Raw genomic sequence first — 13,790 nt, 5'->3', positions numbered from 1 at the left:
TAACCAAAAAATTGGAGGGCAACTAGGCTTCCTCCCCCGCTTTTTTTCTCAAAATCATTCGATCAAAATTATGAGAAAGCCATTTAGCCAAAAAAAAAATATGCAAATTTCGTTTTAATTATTTCTCTGCAGAGCCAAAATCAAAACATGCATTGATTCAAAAACGTTCAGAAATTAAATAAAAAAAACAAGTTTTTTCAACTGAAAGTAAGGAGCGACATTAAAACTTAAAACGAACAGAAATTACTTCGTATATGAAAGGGGCTGCTTCCTCATCAAAGCCCCGCTCTTTACGCTAAAGTTTTTTTACTGTTTTAAAAAGAAGAGTTGAGAGAAAGAGTCAAAACTTTAGCGTAAACAGCGGGGCGTTGATGAGGAAGCAGCCCCTTTCATATACGAAGTAATTTCTGTTCGTTTTAAGTTTTAATGTCGCTCCTTACTTTCAGTTGAAAAAACTTGTTTTTTTTATTAATTTATCATAACAGATCGATCCGCATTTCTTTCACGTAATAGATCCCTGAATAATCAATGTGTTTTTAGGTCATAGACTTGATCTATTGTTTACCCCATTGAGCACTGTTTCCCACAGGAAGGAAGTTAGGGGTTAACGACCGAACTTAGTAGTTACGTGTCAGAAGTGAAAAGGAAAAAAGAATCCATATAAATAAACCGCTTATATGATTTAAGCGGTTCAGGGATTCAACGGGGGAGAGTATTAAGGACGACATTATAAAGCAATATAAGGGAATTTTTCTGTCGAAAGGTGTGATAGTAAAGTAAAGCTCTTTATCAGTCAGTAATAATATCTTGATGAAAATGCAGGGGGGGGGGTCCCTTGATTAAAATGAAAACGACCTTGTTTTCAAATAGATTTAAGGACAAAGAGTGCAAATGCAGAGGCACAGGTTCAAATAGGTTTCAAAGTGAAGTGTTTATTATCCTTGTTTTCCCCCGAGGAGGCATTGACCCCTGGGCCTTCCTTGATGACATCGATAGGGAAAGAACAGTCTATAATATGATTTAGAACTCTTTTGTAGAAAATGGTTTATTTTTCAGCTTGAACTTATAAACAAAGTCACATGAGATGTCATTCTAGAATGATGGCTGCTTTTCCTAATTAAGGCCATGCGAGGTAATAAAACAATCTTTTAATTTACCCACTTCTTTTATTGTTGTTTTACATTTAACTATTTTGTTTTATTTTAAATAATTGGATAATTACTGTAAAAGACAGTTTTATTAACAGAATTCTTATTTTGATAATTAAATAGAAAATAGTGTTATAGTAATATTCTTATGACAAAATTTTCATCCTTATTCTTATTATTATAAGGAACTTATTACTTTTTTTAATAGTACCGACATAATTGACTGGTTTTTAGTGCAAATAATAAGGAATAAAAATTTTCTTTTCTTTCTTATTTTAATTTATTGTATGATGGCTTATAAACAGAAATTATTCCGTATTTCCGGGGACTAGCCCCTTGTTAAGACCTCGCTCTTTATGCTAAAGTCGTATAGTGCTTAACTGAAAGTATTTTTGAGAGCAAAGATTTAACGGACAGTCACAAATTTTAATTTACCCATTGCCTTTTAAAACAAAGTGAAGTGAGTATTTTATTGTTTAAAGTAAAGGTATATAGGCTACCCCGAGACATTACAAAAAAAAAAAACTTTTTTACCCGTTCCTGTTACCTTTCGTTTGAGCAGTAACTCTAAAGGTATTAGGGACAATTCAAAATCTTAGCATAAGGATCGGGATGGAGGAGTGGACAGCCCCTCTCATATGAGGAATAATCTGTATACGTTTCCAGTTTAATGTAACTATTCAATTTTAAATTTTTTTATTTCTCTTCTTTTTAATACCAAACATAGTTACCCTTACAACGCGAACGCCTACCACGCCCTCAAATCCAATTCTTTACATCAAAATTTACTTTTTCCAGAACAATTCTTCGAAAAAAGAGCTCATTAAACTTATTTACTTTTCCAGATATGGTTTAAACTTTCATAATAAACTATCATTTCTACAAATTGAAACTATATTTGTAGAAACCTATCAAACAGTTCGTGTTAACGAACTGTACTAAGGAGCGATCCGGCTCAATAGTAAGCGAAACCATAAAAATGGGGTTTTGATATTAATAGATACATCAAAAGAATCGGATTTTTCTGCTGATTTAAAATATATAAGTTTTATCAAGTTTAGTCTTACTTATCAAAAGTTACGAGCCTGAGAAAATTTGCCTTATTTTAGAAAATAGGGAGAAACACCTCTAAAAGTCATAAAATCTTAACTAAAATCACACCATCGCATTCAGCGTATCAGAGAACCCTGCTATAGAATTGTCAAGCTCCTAACTACAAAAATGTGGAATTTCGTAATTTTTTCCAGAAGACCGATCACGGGTGCGTGTTTATTTGTTTGTATTTTTTTTCTTTTCTTTTCCCCAGGGGTGATCGTATCGACCCAGTGGCCCTAGAATGTTGGGAGAGGGCTCATTCTAACTGAAATTAAAAGTTCTAGTTCCCTTTTTAAGTTACCAAAAATATTGGAGGGCATCTAGACCCTCTCCCACCCTTTTTTTTCCCAAAGTCAACGGGCCAAAATTCTGAGATAGCCATTTTGTTCAACATAGTCGAAAACCTAATAACTATGTCTTTGGGGACGACTTACTCCCTAACAGTCCCCGGGGGAGGGGCTACAAGTTACGAACTTTGACCAGTGTTTACATATAGTAATGGTTATTGGGATGTGTACAGATGTTTTCATGGGAATTTTTGTGGGTTAAGGAGGGGGTTAAGGGGAGGGGGTTAAATGGGAGGATCTTTCCATGGAGGAATTTGTCATGAGAGGATAGAATTTCCATGAAGGGGGCGCAGGATTTTCTAATATTATTTATAACAAAAACAATGAAAAGATAAATATGAAAAAGTTTTTTCGACTAAAAAGAAAGGAGCAGCATTAAAACAAAACGAGCAGAAATTATTACACATATGAGGGGTTCATCTCCTCCTAAATACCTGCTCTTTAGGCTAAAGTATTTTTAGTAATTTCAACTATTTTCTTCTACGGCATTTGTGATTCAGGGGTCATTCTTAAAGAATTGGTACAAAATTTAAGCTTTAATGTAAAGAGCAATGTACTAATGAGGGGGTAAACCCCTCATATACGTAATAAAAATACACGAATATAGAAGTTCGTTACGAAAGTTAATTCGGAAGTTACGTATATTTTTTATTAATAAAAACGTTCGTAAGAAATTGAAAGTTGTAGTTGCCTTTTTAAGTAACTAAAAGATTGAAAGGAAACTAAGCCTCCTCCCCCGCTCCTTTTTTCTCAAAATCGTCCGATCAAAACCAAGAAAAAGCCATCTAGCCAAAAAAATAATATATGCAAATTTCGGTCTTAGTATTCATGTGCGGAGAAGCAAAATCAAAACATGCATTAATTCAAAAATGTTCAGAAATTAAATAAAAAAATAAGTTTTTTTAACTGAAAGTAAGGAGTGACATTAAAACTTAAAACGAACAGAAATTACTCTGTATATGAAAGAAGCTGTTCCCTCCTCAACGCCCCACTCCTTACGCTAAAGTTTTCACTGTTTTAAAAGTAGATTTGAGAGAAAGAGTCAAACTTTAGCGCCAAGAGCGGGGCTTTGAGGAGGGAACAGCTCTTTCGTATACGGAGTAATTTCTTTTCGTTGTTTTAATGTCGCTCCTTACTTGCAGTTTAAAAAAACCTTTTTTTTTTATTTAATACAGATAGAAACTTTGAAAATATGGGAGCTAAAACACTTTTTTTGAGGCTTGAGTCCCCCCTCACCCCCATAGAAACTGGTGGGGGGTGGTGCAGGAAATTGATTCGCATCTCATTCTGGGAAGTAAAATACATAAGAAATGTATAAGAATTTGTGAGGGGGAAAGTTTTCTCACTTAAATCTTGCTGAAACCATGGGGTGCAAATCATTGTTACTTTCTTAAAACCTTTGCGGTAAAATTGACTCTTTTTTCAAGTCTATGCACAGTTGCATGTTTACAACTTTTTCTGCAACTTTTTTGTCACAAAATGTCTTTTTTGTACCTTATTAAAAAGATAAAAGATTATTAAAAAGTCTTTAATAATACCTTATTTAAAAGATATTTCACATGTTTACATGCCTCTTACAAAATAGTCTTAATTCCATCAAAGCCCCATACGGCACCAAAAAATTACACTTTTTATTGCCATTTCTGAAGTGGAAATTCTGGGAAGCATAAGAAGGGTACAATTATAATCTAAATGGTCCGAAAAGTTTAACATAGATTTAAAATCCTCCTAATAAAAGCAACAATAAAACAACACGGAATTTGCCTAAGACATTGGAATCGTTTGAACCTTAAGAACATTTCGGTTCTGTATCTAAGTTGGTAAGTGAGAGCTTAACAACATGTTTAAAAAAATCTACGCAATAATAAAGACGTTTTTTTTTCTAAAAGTAATTAATTTTTAAATACAAATTCTCAAAGGTGTTAGGTGACAAATTATCTCATGGGCTTCAAATTTGCGACAAAGTTGCATATGTCTTGCAAAAGTTTAAGCAAAGAAGAAAGGAAAATCTATTTTTAATGTTATATTTTAGAAAATGTCATTTTTAAAAGTAGAAGTTTTTCTTAGAGAAGACAAGAGCAAAGTTGAAACTTCAAACAAGCAGTAATTATTGCTTCGCAGATCGTTCAAAACATATCTACAAAACTCGCTCAAATAACTTGTTATGTTTATAAATTTCTGTAGAATTCTAAGAGCTAGCACTTTTACTGAAAAATAAGATTGATTGAGTTTTTTAGAAAATTGTAATTGTATGCTGAAAGTAATTGATGTTATGTCCGATGAATTATTATGGACATTCACACAGATTAGTCTCCATATCGTCCAGCACATTAGTGTTTTATTTCCTACACATATAATTTTCGGCCACTAAAGGAAAACGCTGTTTTATGGGGTCAAAGCTATGTTTTCAGAAAAAGCTAGTTCTTACAATTATATATATAATTATAATTATACATACAGACAAATTACGTGTGACGGAATGCATTAGACTCGTATAATTTGGGAGTATATATTTGGACTTTAGGGGGGGGGGATAAAGCATAGCAGGTCCACGTGCAATATAGAGCCCAGATTATAGAAGTCCAATGCATTCTATAAACTAAAGTATTATATTTTCATCGTGTTTTTGTATATTTCACTATCATGAACCTAACTTCACTTCGTAAGCGTGTTTGGTATAATACATGAGTACCAATTTTTATTCGTTTTAGGTTTCATCTTTGCTATTTACTTCTATAATTTGCATTTAAAAGGCTCTTGATTTAAACCGAGGAGATTATGTCATTTGCATCATACAATAAAATATTATGCCTTTTATTTTCCCCTCTAAACTTACGAATTTTCTCCCTAAGTTATCCCTATTCAATTCTGATTATGATCACGCTACGAGGTGAACGACTTGTAATTCCTTTCTGTACTAGATAATCAAGTCAGTAGGCCAGCAAGTTGTTTTTATCGGAGAGCCGTAACATGACGTAACAATAGAGCACAAGGGTTAATTTTAGAAGAGGGTAATAACCGAATATAAAAGTCTCTGTACCTCTCTACCTCAAGTCAGTTCCAGGAAGTCGCTGGTTAAGGTAGGATGGGTAATCCTACCTTGCCGAAGAGTGCTAGAAACTTAGAAAGGATGTTCAAAATCATGGTAACTTCTATTTTAGATTTGTTATTACTATTAAATAAAAGAACAAATTTGTTTAATATGTAAGTAAAATAAAGTACCATTATGACTGAAAACAAAGTGAAATTAGGTAAATCTTCTAATTAACCCACTAATGAGATAGCTATGAAATAGATTTACAAATACAGAAGATTTATACGGTAAATGGATTTACCGATAAAATCAGAACTTAATCTTGAATAAAAGTATTACATTCACTCTGGTCAGAAGTGAACTCTACCCCTCCCCCCGCCCCAAATATTTTCCCTTGCTTGTACATATGCAATGAAGTTTCTATTATTTTGATACAGTTTAATCAATTTGAAAAAAAGTGACTTAAAGAGAATTCCTGCAGTATGAGCAACTTAGGATACACATTTGCACATTGGGGGGGGGGGGGGGTGTGGAAATTATTTCACACAGGTGAATGTTCTATTTGAATTCAGAATGGAATTCATGTCTATTTGGTTAGATATCTCATTAGTGAGTAAATAAGAAAATTTACCCAACATTATTTCGTTTTTGAGGAAGGACGCCGATTGTGAATAAATACGCCTAAACAAAAAAAAATCCATAAAATAAAATAAATCTTTTCCATAAAATTCCATAAGTGATTTCCACTGTCTTGAAAAGATTTTCCCTATTGTTTCTACCTTGTATTTGTTTGTTATAGAAAGTGTTATAGAAAGGCAGTGTTCTTCGTCGCTATTTTCATAAAAAAAAATACAATTTCGTATTCAATTGTTTTAAAAGAAATTCGGCAAATAAAACACTTGTCGACCTATCAACTGAAAAATAAACGATAAATGTTTAGTTTCGTTCCAAACTCTCTAGAGTGCGAATTATTGCATATAGCAAGATCCTGATTGCATATTATTTCTTTGTCATTATTATTCGAGTCGAAATGGTTTTCGACCCGAAAGACATAAAAGTAAAAGTATTCGGCTTTGAAACAAAACATTTTTGGAAGTGTTTGCCACTGAACTACACTGAAGAAAATCATTTATAATTTACGTAAATGGTTTTTGGCTATGTTTTATATCCTATGTCTTTGGAAAATCTTAAAAAAATATATCTCAAGACAAGGTTTTGGTTCTGATTCTTCTCTTTCGGGTCGAAAATTGACACGTATACACGTATACATTACCAAACGTTTTTTAAGATCCCCCAGAGGCATTGCTGGTGTAAGGGCGTTGAATTGACGTTTTAGTTACCGGTTTTTTTTTTACAGGGACAAGTGGGAAGCTTGCTGTGCCAACCTTGCTATGGCAGAGATCAAAGCCTGACTCCGTATTACCAGCACACGGGGGTAGGAAGACTTAACCCCCTGTTCCCTAAACTGCACCGGGTATAAAATAAAACTCCAATATTTCTTATTGGCCAAACAAGATCTTTTTCAAGATTTCTCTTGAATTTCTCTTTCAATCAAAATCCCAGATATTGGGCTACATACATGTACTAATTTGTTTTGCTTCGATTTTTTTATTATTTCGATTCTAAAGCACTTCTGATAGCTAATTTTTAATCCAGACTTTATAGATGAAATTTAAAATGTTTGCTTGACGTGCAAGACTTGACAGATTTAAAACTAGTCTTTGATAGCAAAGGAATATTTTCAAAATAAAGCTTAAATTTAAGTTAAAGCAAGTAGACTGGGACTTGTTCGGTGAGGAAGGGGGGGGCGATACCATCAAACCTTCGGTAGTATGAATTCTATTCGAGATAATAATATAGAGGGGCAATCCCCAGAACCTTCTGAGGAGGTGTTTGTTGAAGATCAAACGTCTAGTTAGATTAAATAGGTAGATTCTCCTTTTAATTTTTTTCCCAGGAAAGGGATGACAGCCAGTGACCATTATTTGTTTTGGCTTAGGACCCCATCTCTAAACTGGCTTTCTTTTCCAGGAAATCCATTGTTCTTCTAGTGCCAAAGCGAGATTAAGAAAGGCGAAAACAAGATTCAAGTCTTCAAACTTCCCTTAACATCATGGAGCTGATATCCCGGTGCAGCAGGAGGTTCTCCTCAATTCTAGCGGTTCTCGATATTCAATATGCTGTCTTAGAGAAATCCCCGGTGACTGCTTTAGTTTAGCTTAAAGCTCTGAGCAATTTCTCTATTAATATGTTGAAAACCATTCTCAGTAAACCTCTAGTTTGCTGAGCCCGAACACTAGCCTTCACAAGGCTGCACATCTTAAAGCTTTAGGTAGCTATACCCATTACTTAGCCAGAAATGTTAGCGTTCTTTGTCAATTCCATCCTGTGACAAGATCAAATAATTTGCAACTACCAGAAGAAAAGCTGGAGACATAGAGATCAGTTGCTGTAATTTTCAAACGCCTATGGGAGCATAGTATGAAGGCAAATTTACCATCAAAATCACCGAATGGCCGCTAAGCACTCCCGGTGCAGTGTGTAAAATAATGTAAAATGTAGTTAGAGAATAGCTGTCTATTTCGTTTACTAGTTAGTTGTTTCTTCAATCTATTTGGCAGTAAAATGTTTAGTTTTTGTTGTTGTTCAACTTGAGGTCTTTGTGTTTAATATGTTCACGACTAAATATGGAATGATGAATGTGAGGATATGTATAATATCGGATTAAAGTATATACGAAAAGACGGAAACGTTAATGAAACGATTTAACGTTTTCATTTTGTGTTTACTGACTTATTTGAGTTTGATGTGATTTGTGCAGTGTGAATGCAGTATGACTTGTCAGTGTGAGTGTGCCGATGCAAGTTAAAGTGTTGCGGGTAATTTGCGTAGTTTGTAATGTATATGCTTAAGAAATTTTTGAATTTCTTTTTATGTATACATCGGGCGGTTGCAAATCTAGTCTGTAGATTTTTGGCTTTTTTCTTTGTATTTTTTATTCACAGACTTTTCAGTCTGTGATAGTGGATGAACACTACCAGTGAAACTAAACCACACTGCCAAAAGATGACATTTCATCTTTATGTTTCGCTGATTAGCATTAAGTTTGTAGTTTAGTGTCTTATTGAAAATTATAAAAAGAATAAAAAAATTAGTTAGTTGAATTTCTTCTTTGTTTTGATTAGTCCATAAGTTATAGCTTTCTCTTAAATGTGTAACAATGCTCTCACTGATGCAATTAAAATCAGGCTACAGGTAGGGCCATATCCAGGATTTTTGTTCAGAGGTGCGGTATCGTTTTCTTGTGGGGGGTGGCTTACAAAAAAACCCTTAATAACATAAAAAAAAATTGTTTATATACATTTTTGCTATGTTTTACGAGTCGGGCAAACATTTCACAACACTGGTTTTAAACATAGGTTAAACAAAAGGTATAAGAAAGCATTTTTTGAAATGGGGGGGGGTGACTATAGACAAATAAATTTGTTCGGAGTCATGGAGGGTAAGTAAGAGTTTGGTTGTTGTATCACTTCTAGAAATGGAATTATACTGTATTGACTACTTGCCAAAATCTCTACTGACGCCCACGCGTACTTTAGGTAGGTCTATCATAGACTTAGAATTTTCTCAGTCCCTTTATTCTAACAAGGAGCATCTAAAGTATGTGAAGAGCTTGTTCGGACTTAGTATCTAGGGCTTCATCCCATTAAGGCCTTTTGGGGGGATTCCTCGTCTTCGCATGGTTTTCGTAAACAAGAATGTGGAGGATGAATATCTTGGCATTGATAACTTAAAAGAACAGATACAAATAAAAGAATTATAGTATCCTTTGATGCCAAAGCAGTATTTGCACCAGTTGTATTAAGTATGCCTCTAACTATACTTTTAATTCAAAATCTTATAGCTTCAAATGTTCGATACCTTGATATTATTGCGGATGAATCAATTCATTTAAAGGTCATATTGAGAAATTGTCAAATATATTAGCAAGAAATATTGTTGGTATAATTTGCAAACTTAAACACTGTTTTCTAAAGGAAATTATCCGTATATAATATTTTAGTTTGAATCACCCCTATATTTTGTATGGCAGTTCAATAGAACCAGGAACTTTCTCCTCAATCCTTCGTCCAGTCCGATTTTTTTTTCAAAATATTGTTATAAGAAAACTTGCTAAACTAATTCCTTCTGAATCGTGTCGTGAGAATTAGATTAGGTTGGCGATACTTCCAGCAACTGCTCTTCGTAATTTTTTTTTCGGGGTTTTCATGCGTAATTGTGTCAGAGGTAAGTCCACTTCTTTTCTGCGTTTGGCTGATTACATTAACTCCCATAGCATAGCGTGGATGAAGCCTATCAAAGTTTCTTACCGATGAATACCTGGAGTTGAAAAAACACTTTCTCATCTCATCACGGAGCACGATCATAAATTTCCTACTCTTCTTTAAACTCAACTGTGTCAGATAGAGATATCTTTTCTTCGGCAAAAATCAATTCCACTCGGCCCCCACGATCCACGTCCTTGACATCGACGTAGTAGTTGGTGTCATGGGGGTTTATGAGGCAGGAATCACTTTCTTTGGTATAACTAGGCAACGAAAAGTGGGGTGCTATTGTCTTGTACACTTCAGAGAAACAATCATAGAAAAGATGAATCTGGGTGTCTTCCACCTGAAATTACTTGTTTAGGTCTTCGATATACTACAAAATATACGCCAGGAAGGCAAAGTAAGCCTTGAAAACCGGTGACAGAAGAATTTTTAGTATGGCAGTGGTCTTCCCCGGGTTTTTAGCTTCTTTGAGACTTTACGCATGGAAAAATAAAGTCAAGCAATCCGACTGGTCAAATATCGAGCTACAACGGTTTGTCCAAACAACTATTGAGTTGCTATGTCAAAATTTGATGTTATATTCGATGTTAGGTTGCGATAAATATAGCCGTATACATCCTGACAAAAATCTTCAATTTCTTTTGGCAATTATTTGCCGGCAGCACTAGCACATAGGTAAATGAAATGGCATGAGCAACCAAGTACAAATAAATTTGGGCAGTCTTTTGGGCAGCTTGGGCAGCTTCGCCTGTGCACTACCTTGCTCCCCCAACATAACGGATGCATTGTCTGCGGCAAATCCTCTTAGGTTTGCCCTTTGAGCTCTAATTTCTTGAAAAAGTAGTTTAGTTATGGTCGGGTAAATATCTTTGGATGTATATTGCTGAACTTCTATAAATCTCAAGAAGGAGTCTCTTACAGGAAAACTGTCTTCTCAATCAGCAGCATTCAGATCAAGATGGTGAACAACTATAACCAGGCTTTTTGTTACTCAAGTCTGTTCTTTCACCAACTATTATCAGGAATTTCTGCATCTTGATGATTTCGAACAGATCTTCGAAACCAACTTCGCCAATAACGTCGTTCACCAGATGTGCAGTTTTGGTGCGGCTGCAGGTTAGGTTCTTTGCAATATCAGAGTCAGGAAAACAGGTCTTTAGAATTTCTGGCAGTTCATCGATGATGTCAATAGCGACATTGTGACGAGCAATAAACCCAGAAGGCATAAGTTCTGCATTTCTCACGTTTTTTTTTTATCTAAAGTCAACTTTCCGATGAACTAAAAAAAAATTCATTCAAGATCAAGACTCTTCGTCTTTTCATTTTTAGATACTGTTAATTCAAAAACACACTTGCATTTATTCATGATAGAAATAAAATAATGAATATAACCGATGAATGAATTAATCGATGAATTAAAAAAAAATTAAAAAATTTAAGGGCAAGCCTTTACAGAAGGAAACACTATAAAATTGTGAAAACGACTAAAAACCATAATTATAATATTGATTTACACCATTAAATACTAATTGACACCATTTCTAAGAGAAGATTAATTTACTATAGACCCTCCTATAATTATGTAAAAGGCCTATGTTGCCTAAATCTTACATTTCTCATTGATTGATGCAACTAATGCTACTTGTTTTTTGTTAAATTATATTCAAGAAAAGTCACATTTGGAAATTGTAATGCATATATACAAAGCGAATAAAACCAAAATGTGCTGGAAAATTTGGATTGTACCAAAAAATTTTCAAATGTACCGCATAGTACCGGGACCTCTAAATTGTAACAAAAAAAGTACAATTGTACCACGTTGGCAACGCTGCTTACAATCCATTGCTACGTCATGTTTCAATTTCCGACATAAACAGCATAAACAACAGCAAGTTTATTCGCAACCAAAGTCTTTTCGATCAGCAGCATTCAGATCAAGATGGCGAACAAAAAAAATTCATTCAAGATCAAGACTCTTCGCCTTTTCATTTCCAGATACTATTCATTCAAAAACACATTTTCCTTTATTCGTGATAGGAATAAAATTATGAAAATAATCGATGAATAAATTCATCGATGAATTAAAAAAAGAATTCAAAAATTTAAGGGCAAGCCTTTACAGAAGGAAACACCATAAAATTCTGAAAACTACTAAAAAAACATAATTACAATATTGATTTACACATTAAATACCAATTTTTACCATTTATAAGAGAAAATCAATTTACTATGGACCCTCCTATAATTATATAAAAGGTCCATGTTGCCTAAATCTTACATTCCTTGTAGATTTTCTCATTGATTGATGCAACTGATACAACTTGTTTTCTGTTAAATTGTATTCAAGAGAAACCACATATGGAAATTTTACTACATATATACAAAGCGAATAAAACCAAAATGTGCCAACAAATTTGGATTGTACCAAAAAATTTTCAAATGTACCGCATAGTACCGGGACCTCTAAATTGTTCCAAAAACGGTACAATTGTACCACGCTGGCAACGCTGTTTACAATCCATTGCTGCGTCATTTTACAATTTCCGACATACCAACTTGCTGACCTACTGGCCAGCAAGTTTATTCCCAACAAAAGCAAATGTCGTTCACCGCGTAGCGGTCTTCTGAATATAATAGGGAAAACTAAAGGAGAAAATTCGAAATGAGTGAAAATACGATGGAGAAAGCTCTAATTTGCAGTAGGTATGTTATATTATATAAGAGTGGTAAAGTGGGATTGTGAGGGCGGGGGGGGGGGAAGGTTTAGTAATGGAGACTGGAATTGTTACTATCATTTGTCTTTTAGACTTTTATTGGTACTTGTTCATTATTCCGAACACACCCAAGAAGTGAAGTCAGGTTAATCCTGACGAAATACGCCAAAGATTTTTTTGTTTGTCAGATCTTGCAGATAGATATTCTTGAGTGTTCTGAATAATCAACAAGTACCCGTTTATCAATCTATTAACAATTCTAATTGAGTTATTTTAATTATTTATCTTGTAGACTATTTATTTTAGTTATTCAGTTTGATTGATTTATATTATATTAAATCAAATATTTGATTTAATAGGTAAGTACGTTACGTGGACTTTCGCACGGCCGGAAACCCTCATATCATTTCTCCGGCGTGAGAGTATTTTTTTTCATTTATTTGGGTGACCCCATCGTCAATCCCTCACTCCTTACAATAACTATTTTGTGCATCATAAGAGATGGTAGTCCTAATTAAACAGCCCTCGTGCTTCAGGACTCGGTTTCAGGAAAAAAAGCCAAAGCCATTATTAAATAAAATCAAATTGTTTGTTTCAGATTTTAATATGAATTCATTTATGGAAATGCATTTTCGAATAAATTTACGTTCACTTTTCAATTGATAACTAGTTTAACTAGCATAAGCTAGTTTAACTAGTGTAACTAGTTTAAGTAGCATGAAAAGTGTGCAGGTTAGATAAATTCATTGTTAAATTGAAATTTTTAAAGCTGTGAAGATCATTTAGTATATATTTAAATGCAAATAGTTTAAATATTGTGTTTTTTAGGTCATTTTCAATTATTGTAAAGTTTCTCAACTAAAAAATATGCTTGATCGACATCTTAGCGCTTCTAAATAATTGAAGGTGGCAATCGATTTAAAACCAGCTTAAATTGACTATCATTTGTGTTGTATCAGTAATAGAGACCGCCCACGGATACGGATTATGATACTTATTTTGGCTGCCCCGAATGGAACTAAACTAAATTTAGGAAATTTTAAGGCAAATCTTAGCCCAAGGCCTGCTTCTATTTCCAACTCTGGAAAAAGCTAAATATTGGAAATTTAGATATATCAAAT

General features: G+C 34.0%; 1 long non-coding RNA gene across 1 annotated transcript; it reads left to right on the top strand.

Moving 5' to 3' along the window:
- The first annotated feature begins 5,533 nt into the window (after positions 1-5,533).
- On the top strand, positions 5,534-8,788 carry LOC136037787 (uncharacterized). Its single transcript, XR_010620037.1, has 2 exons — positions 5,534-5,735; positions 7,656-8,788. It is a non-coding gene; the product is annotated as an uncharacterized LOC136037787 (long non-coding RNA).
- The last annotated feature ends 5,002 nt before the right edge of the window (positions 8,789-13,790 follow it).

The sequence above is a fragment of the Artemia franciscana genome, chromosome 17 (genome assembly GCF_032884065.1).
Source record: "Artemia franciscana chromosome 17, ASM3288406v1, whole genome shotgun sequence".
Lineage (NCBI taxonomy): Eukaryota > Metazoa > Arthropoda > Branchiopoda > Anostraca > Artemiidae > Artemia > Artemia franciscana.
The sequence above is the reverse complement of the archived record's forward strand: the minus strand, read 5'-3'. Positions and strand labels throughout refer to the sequence as shown.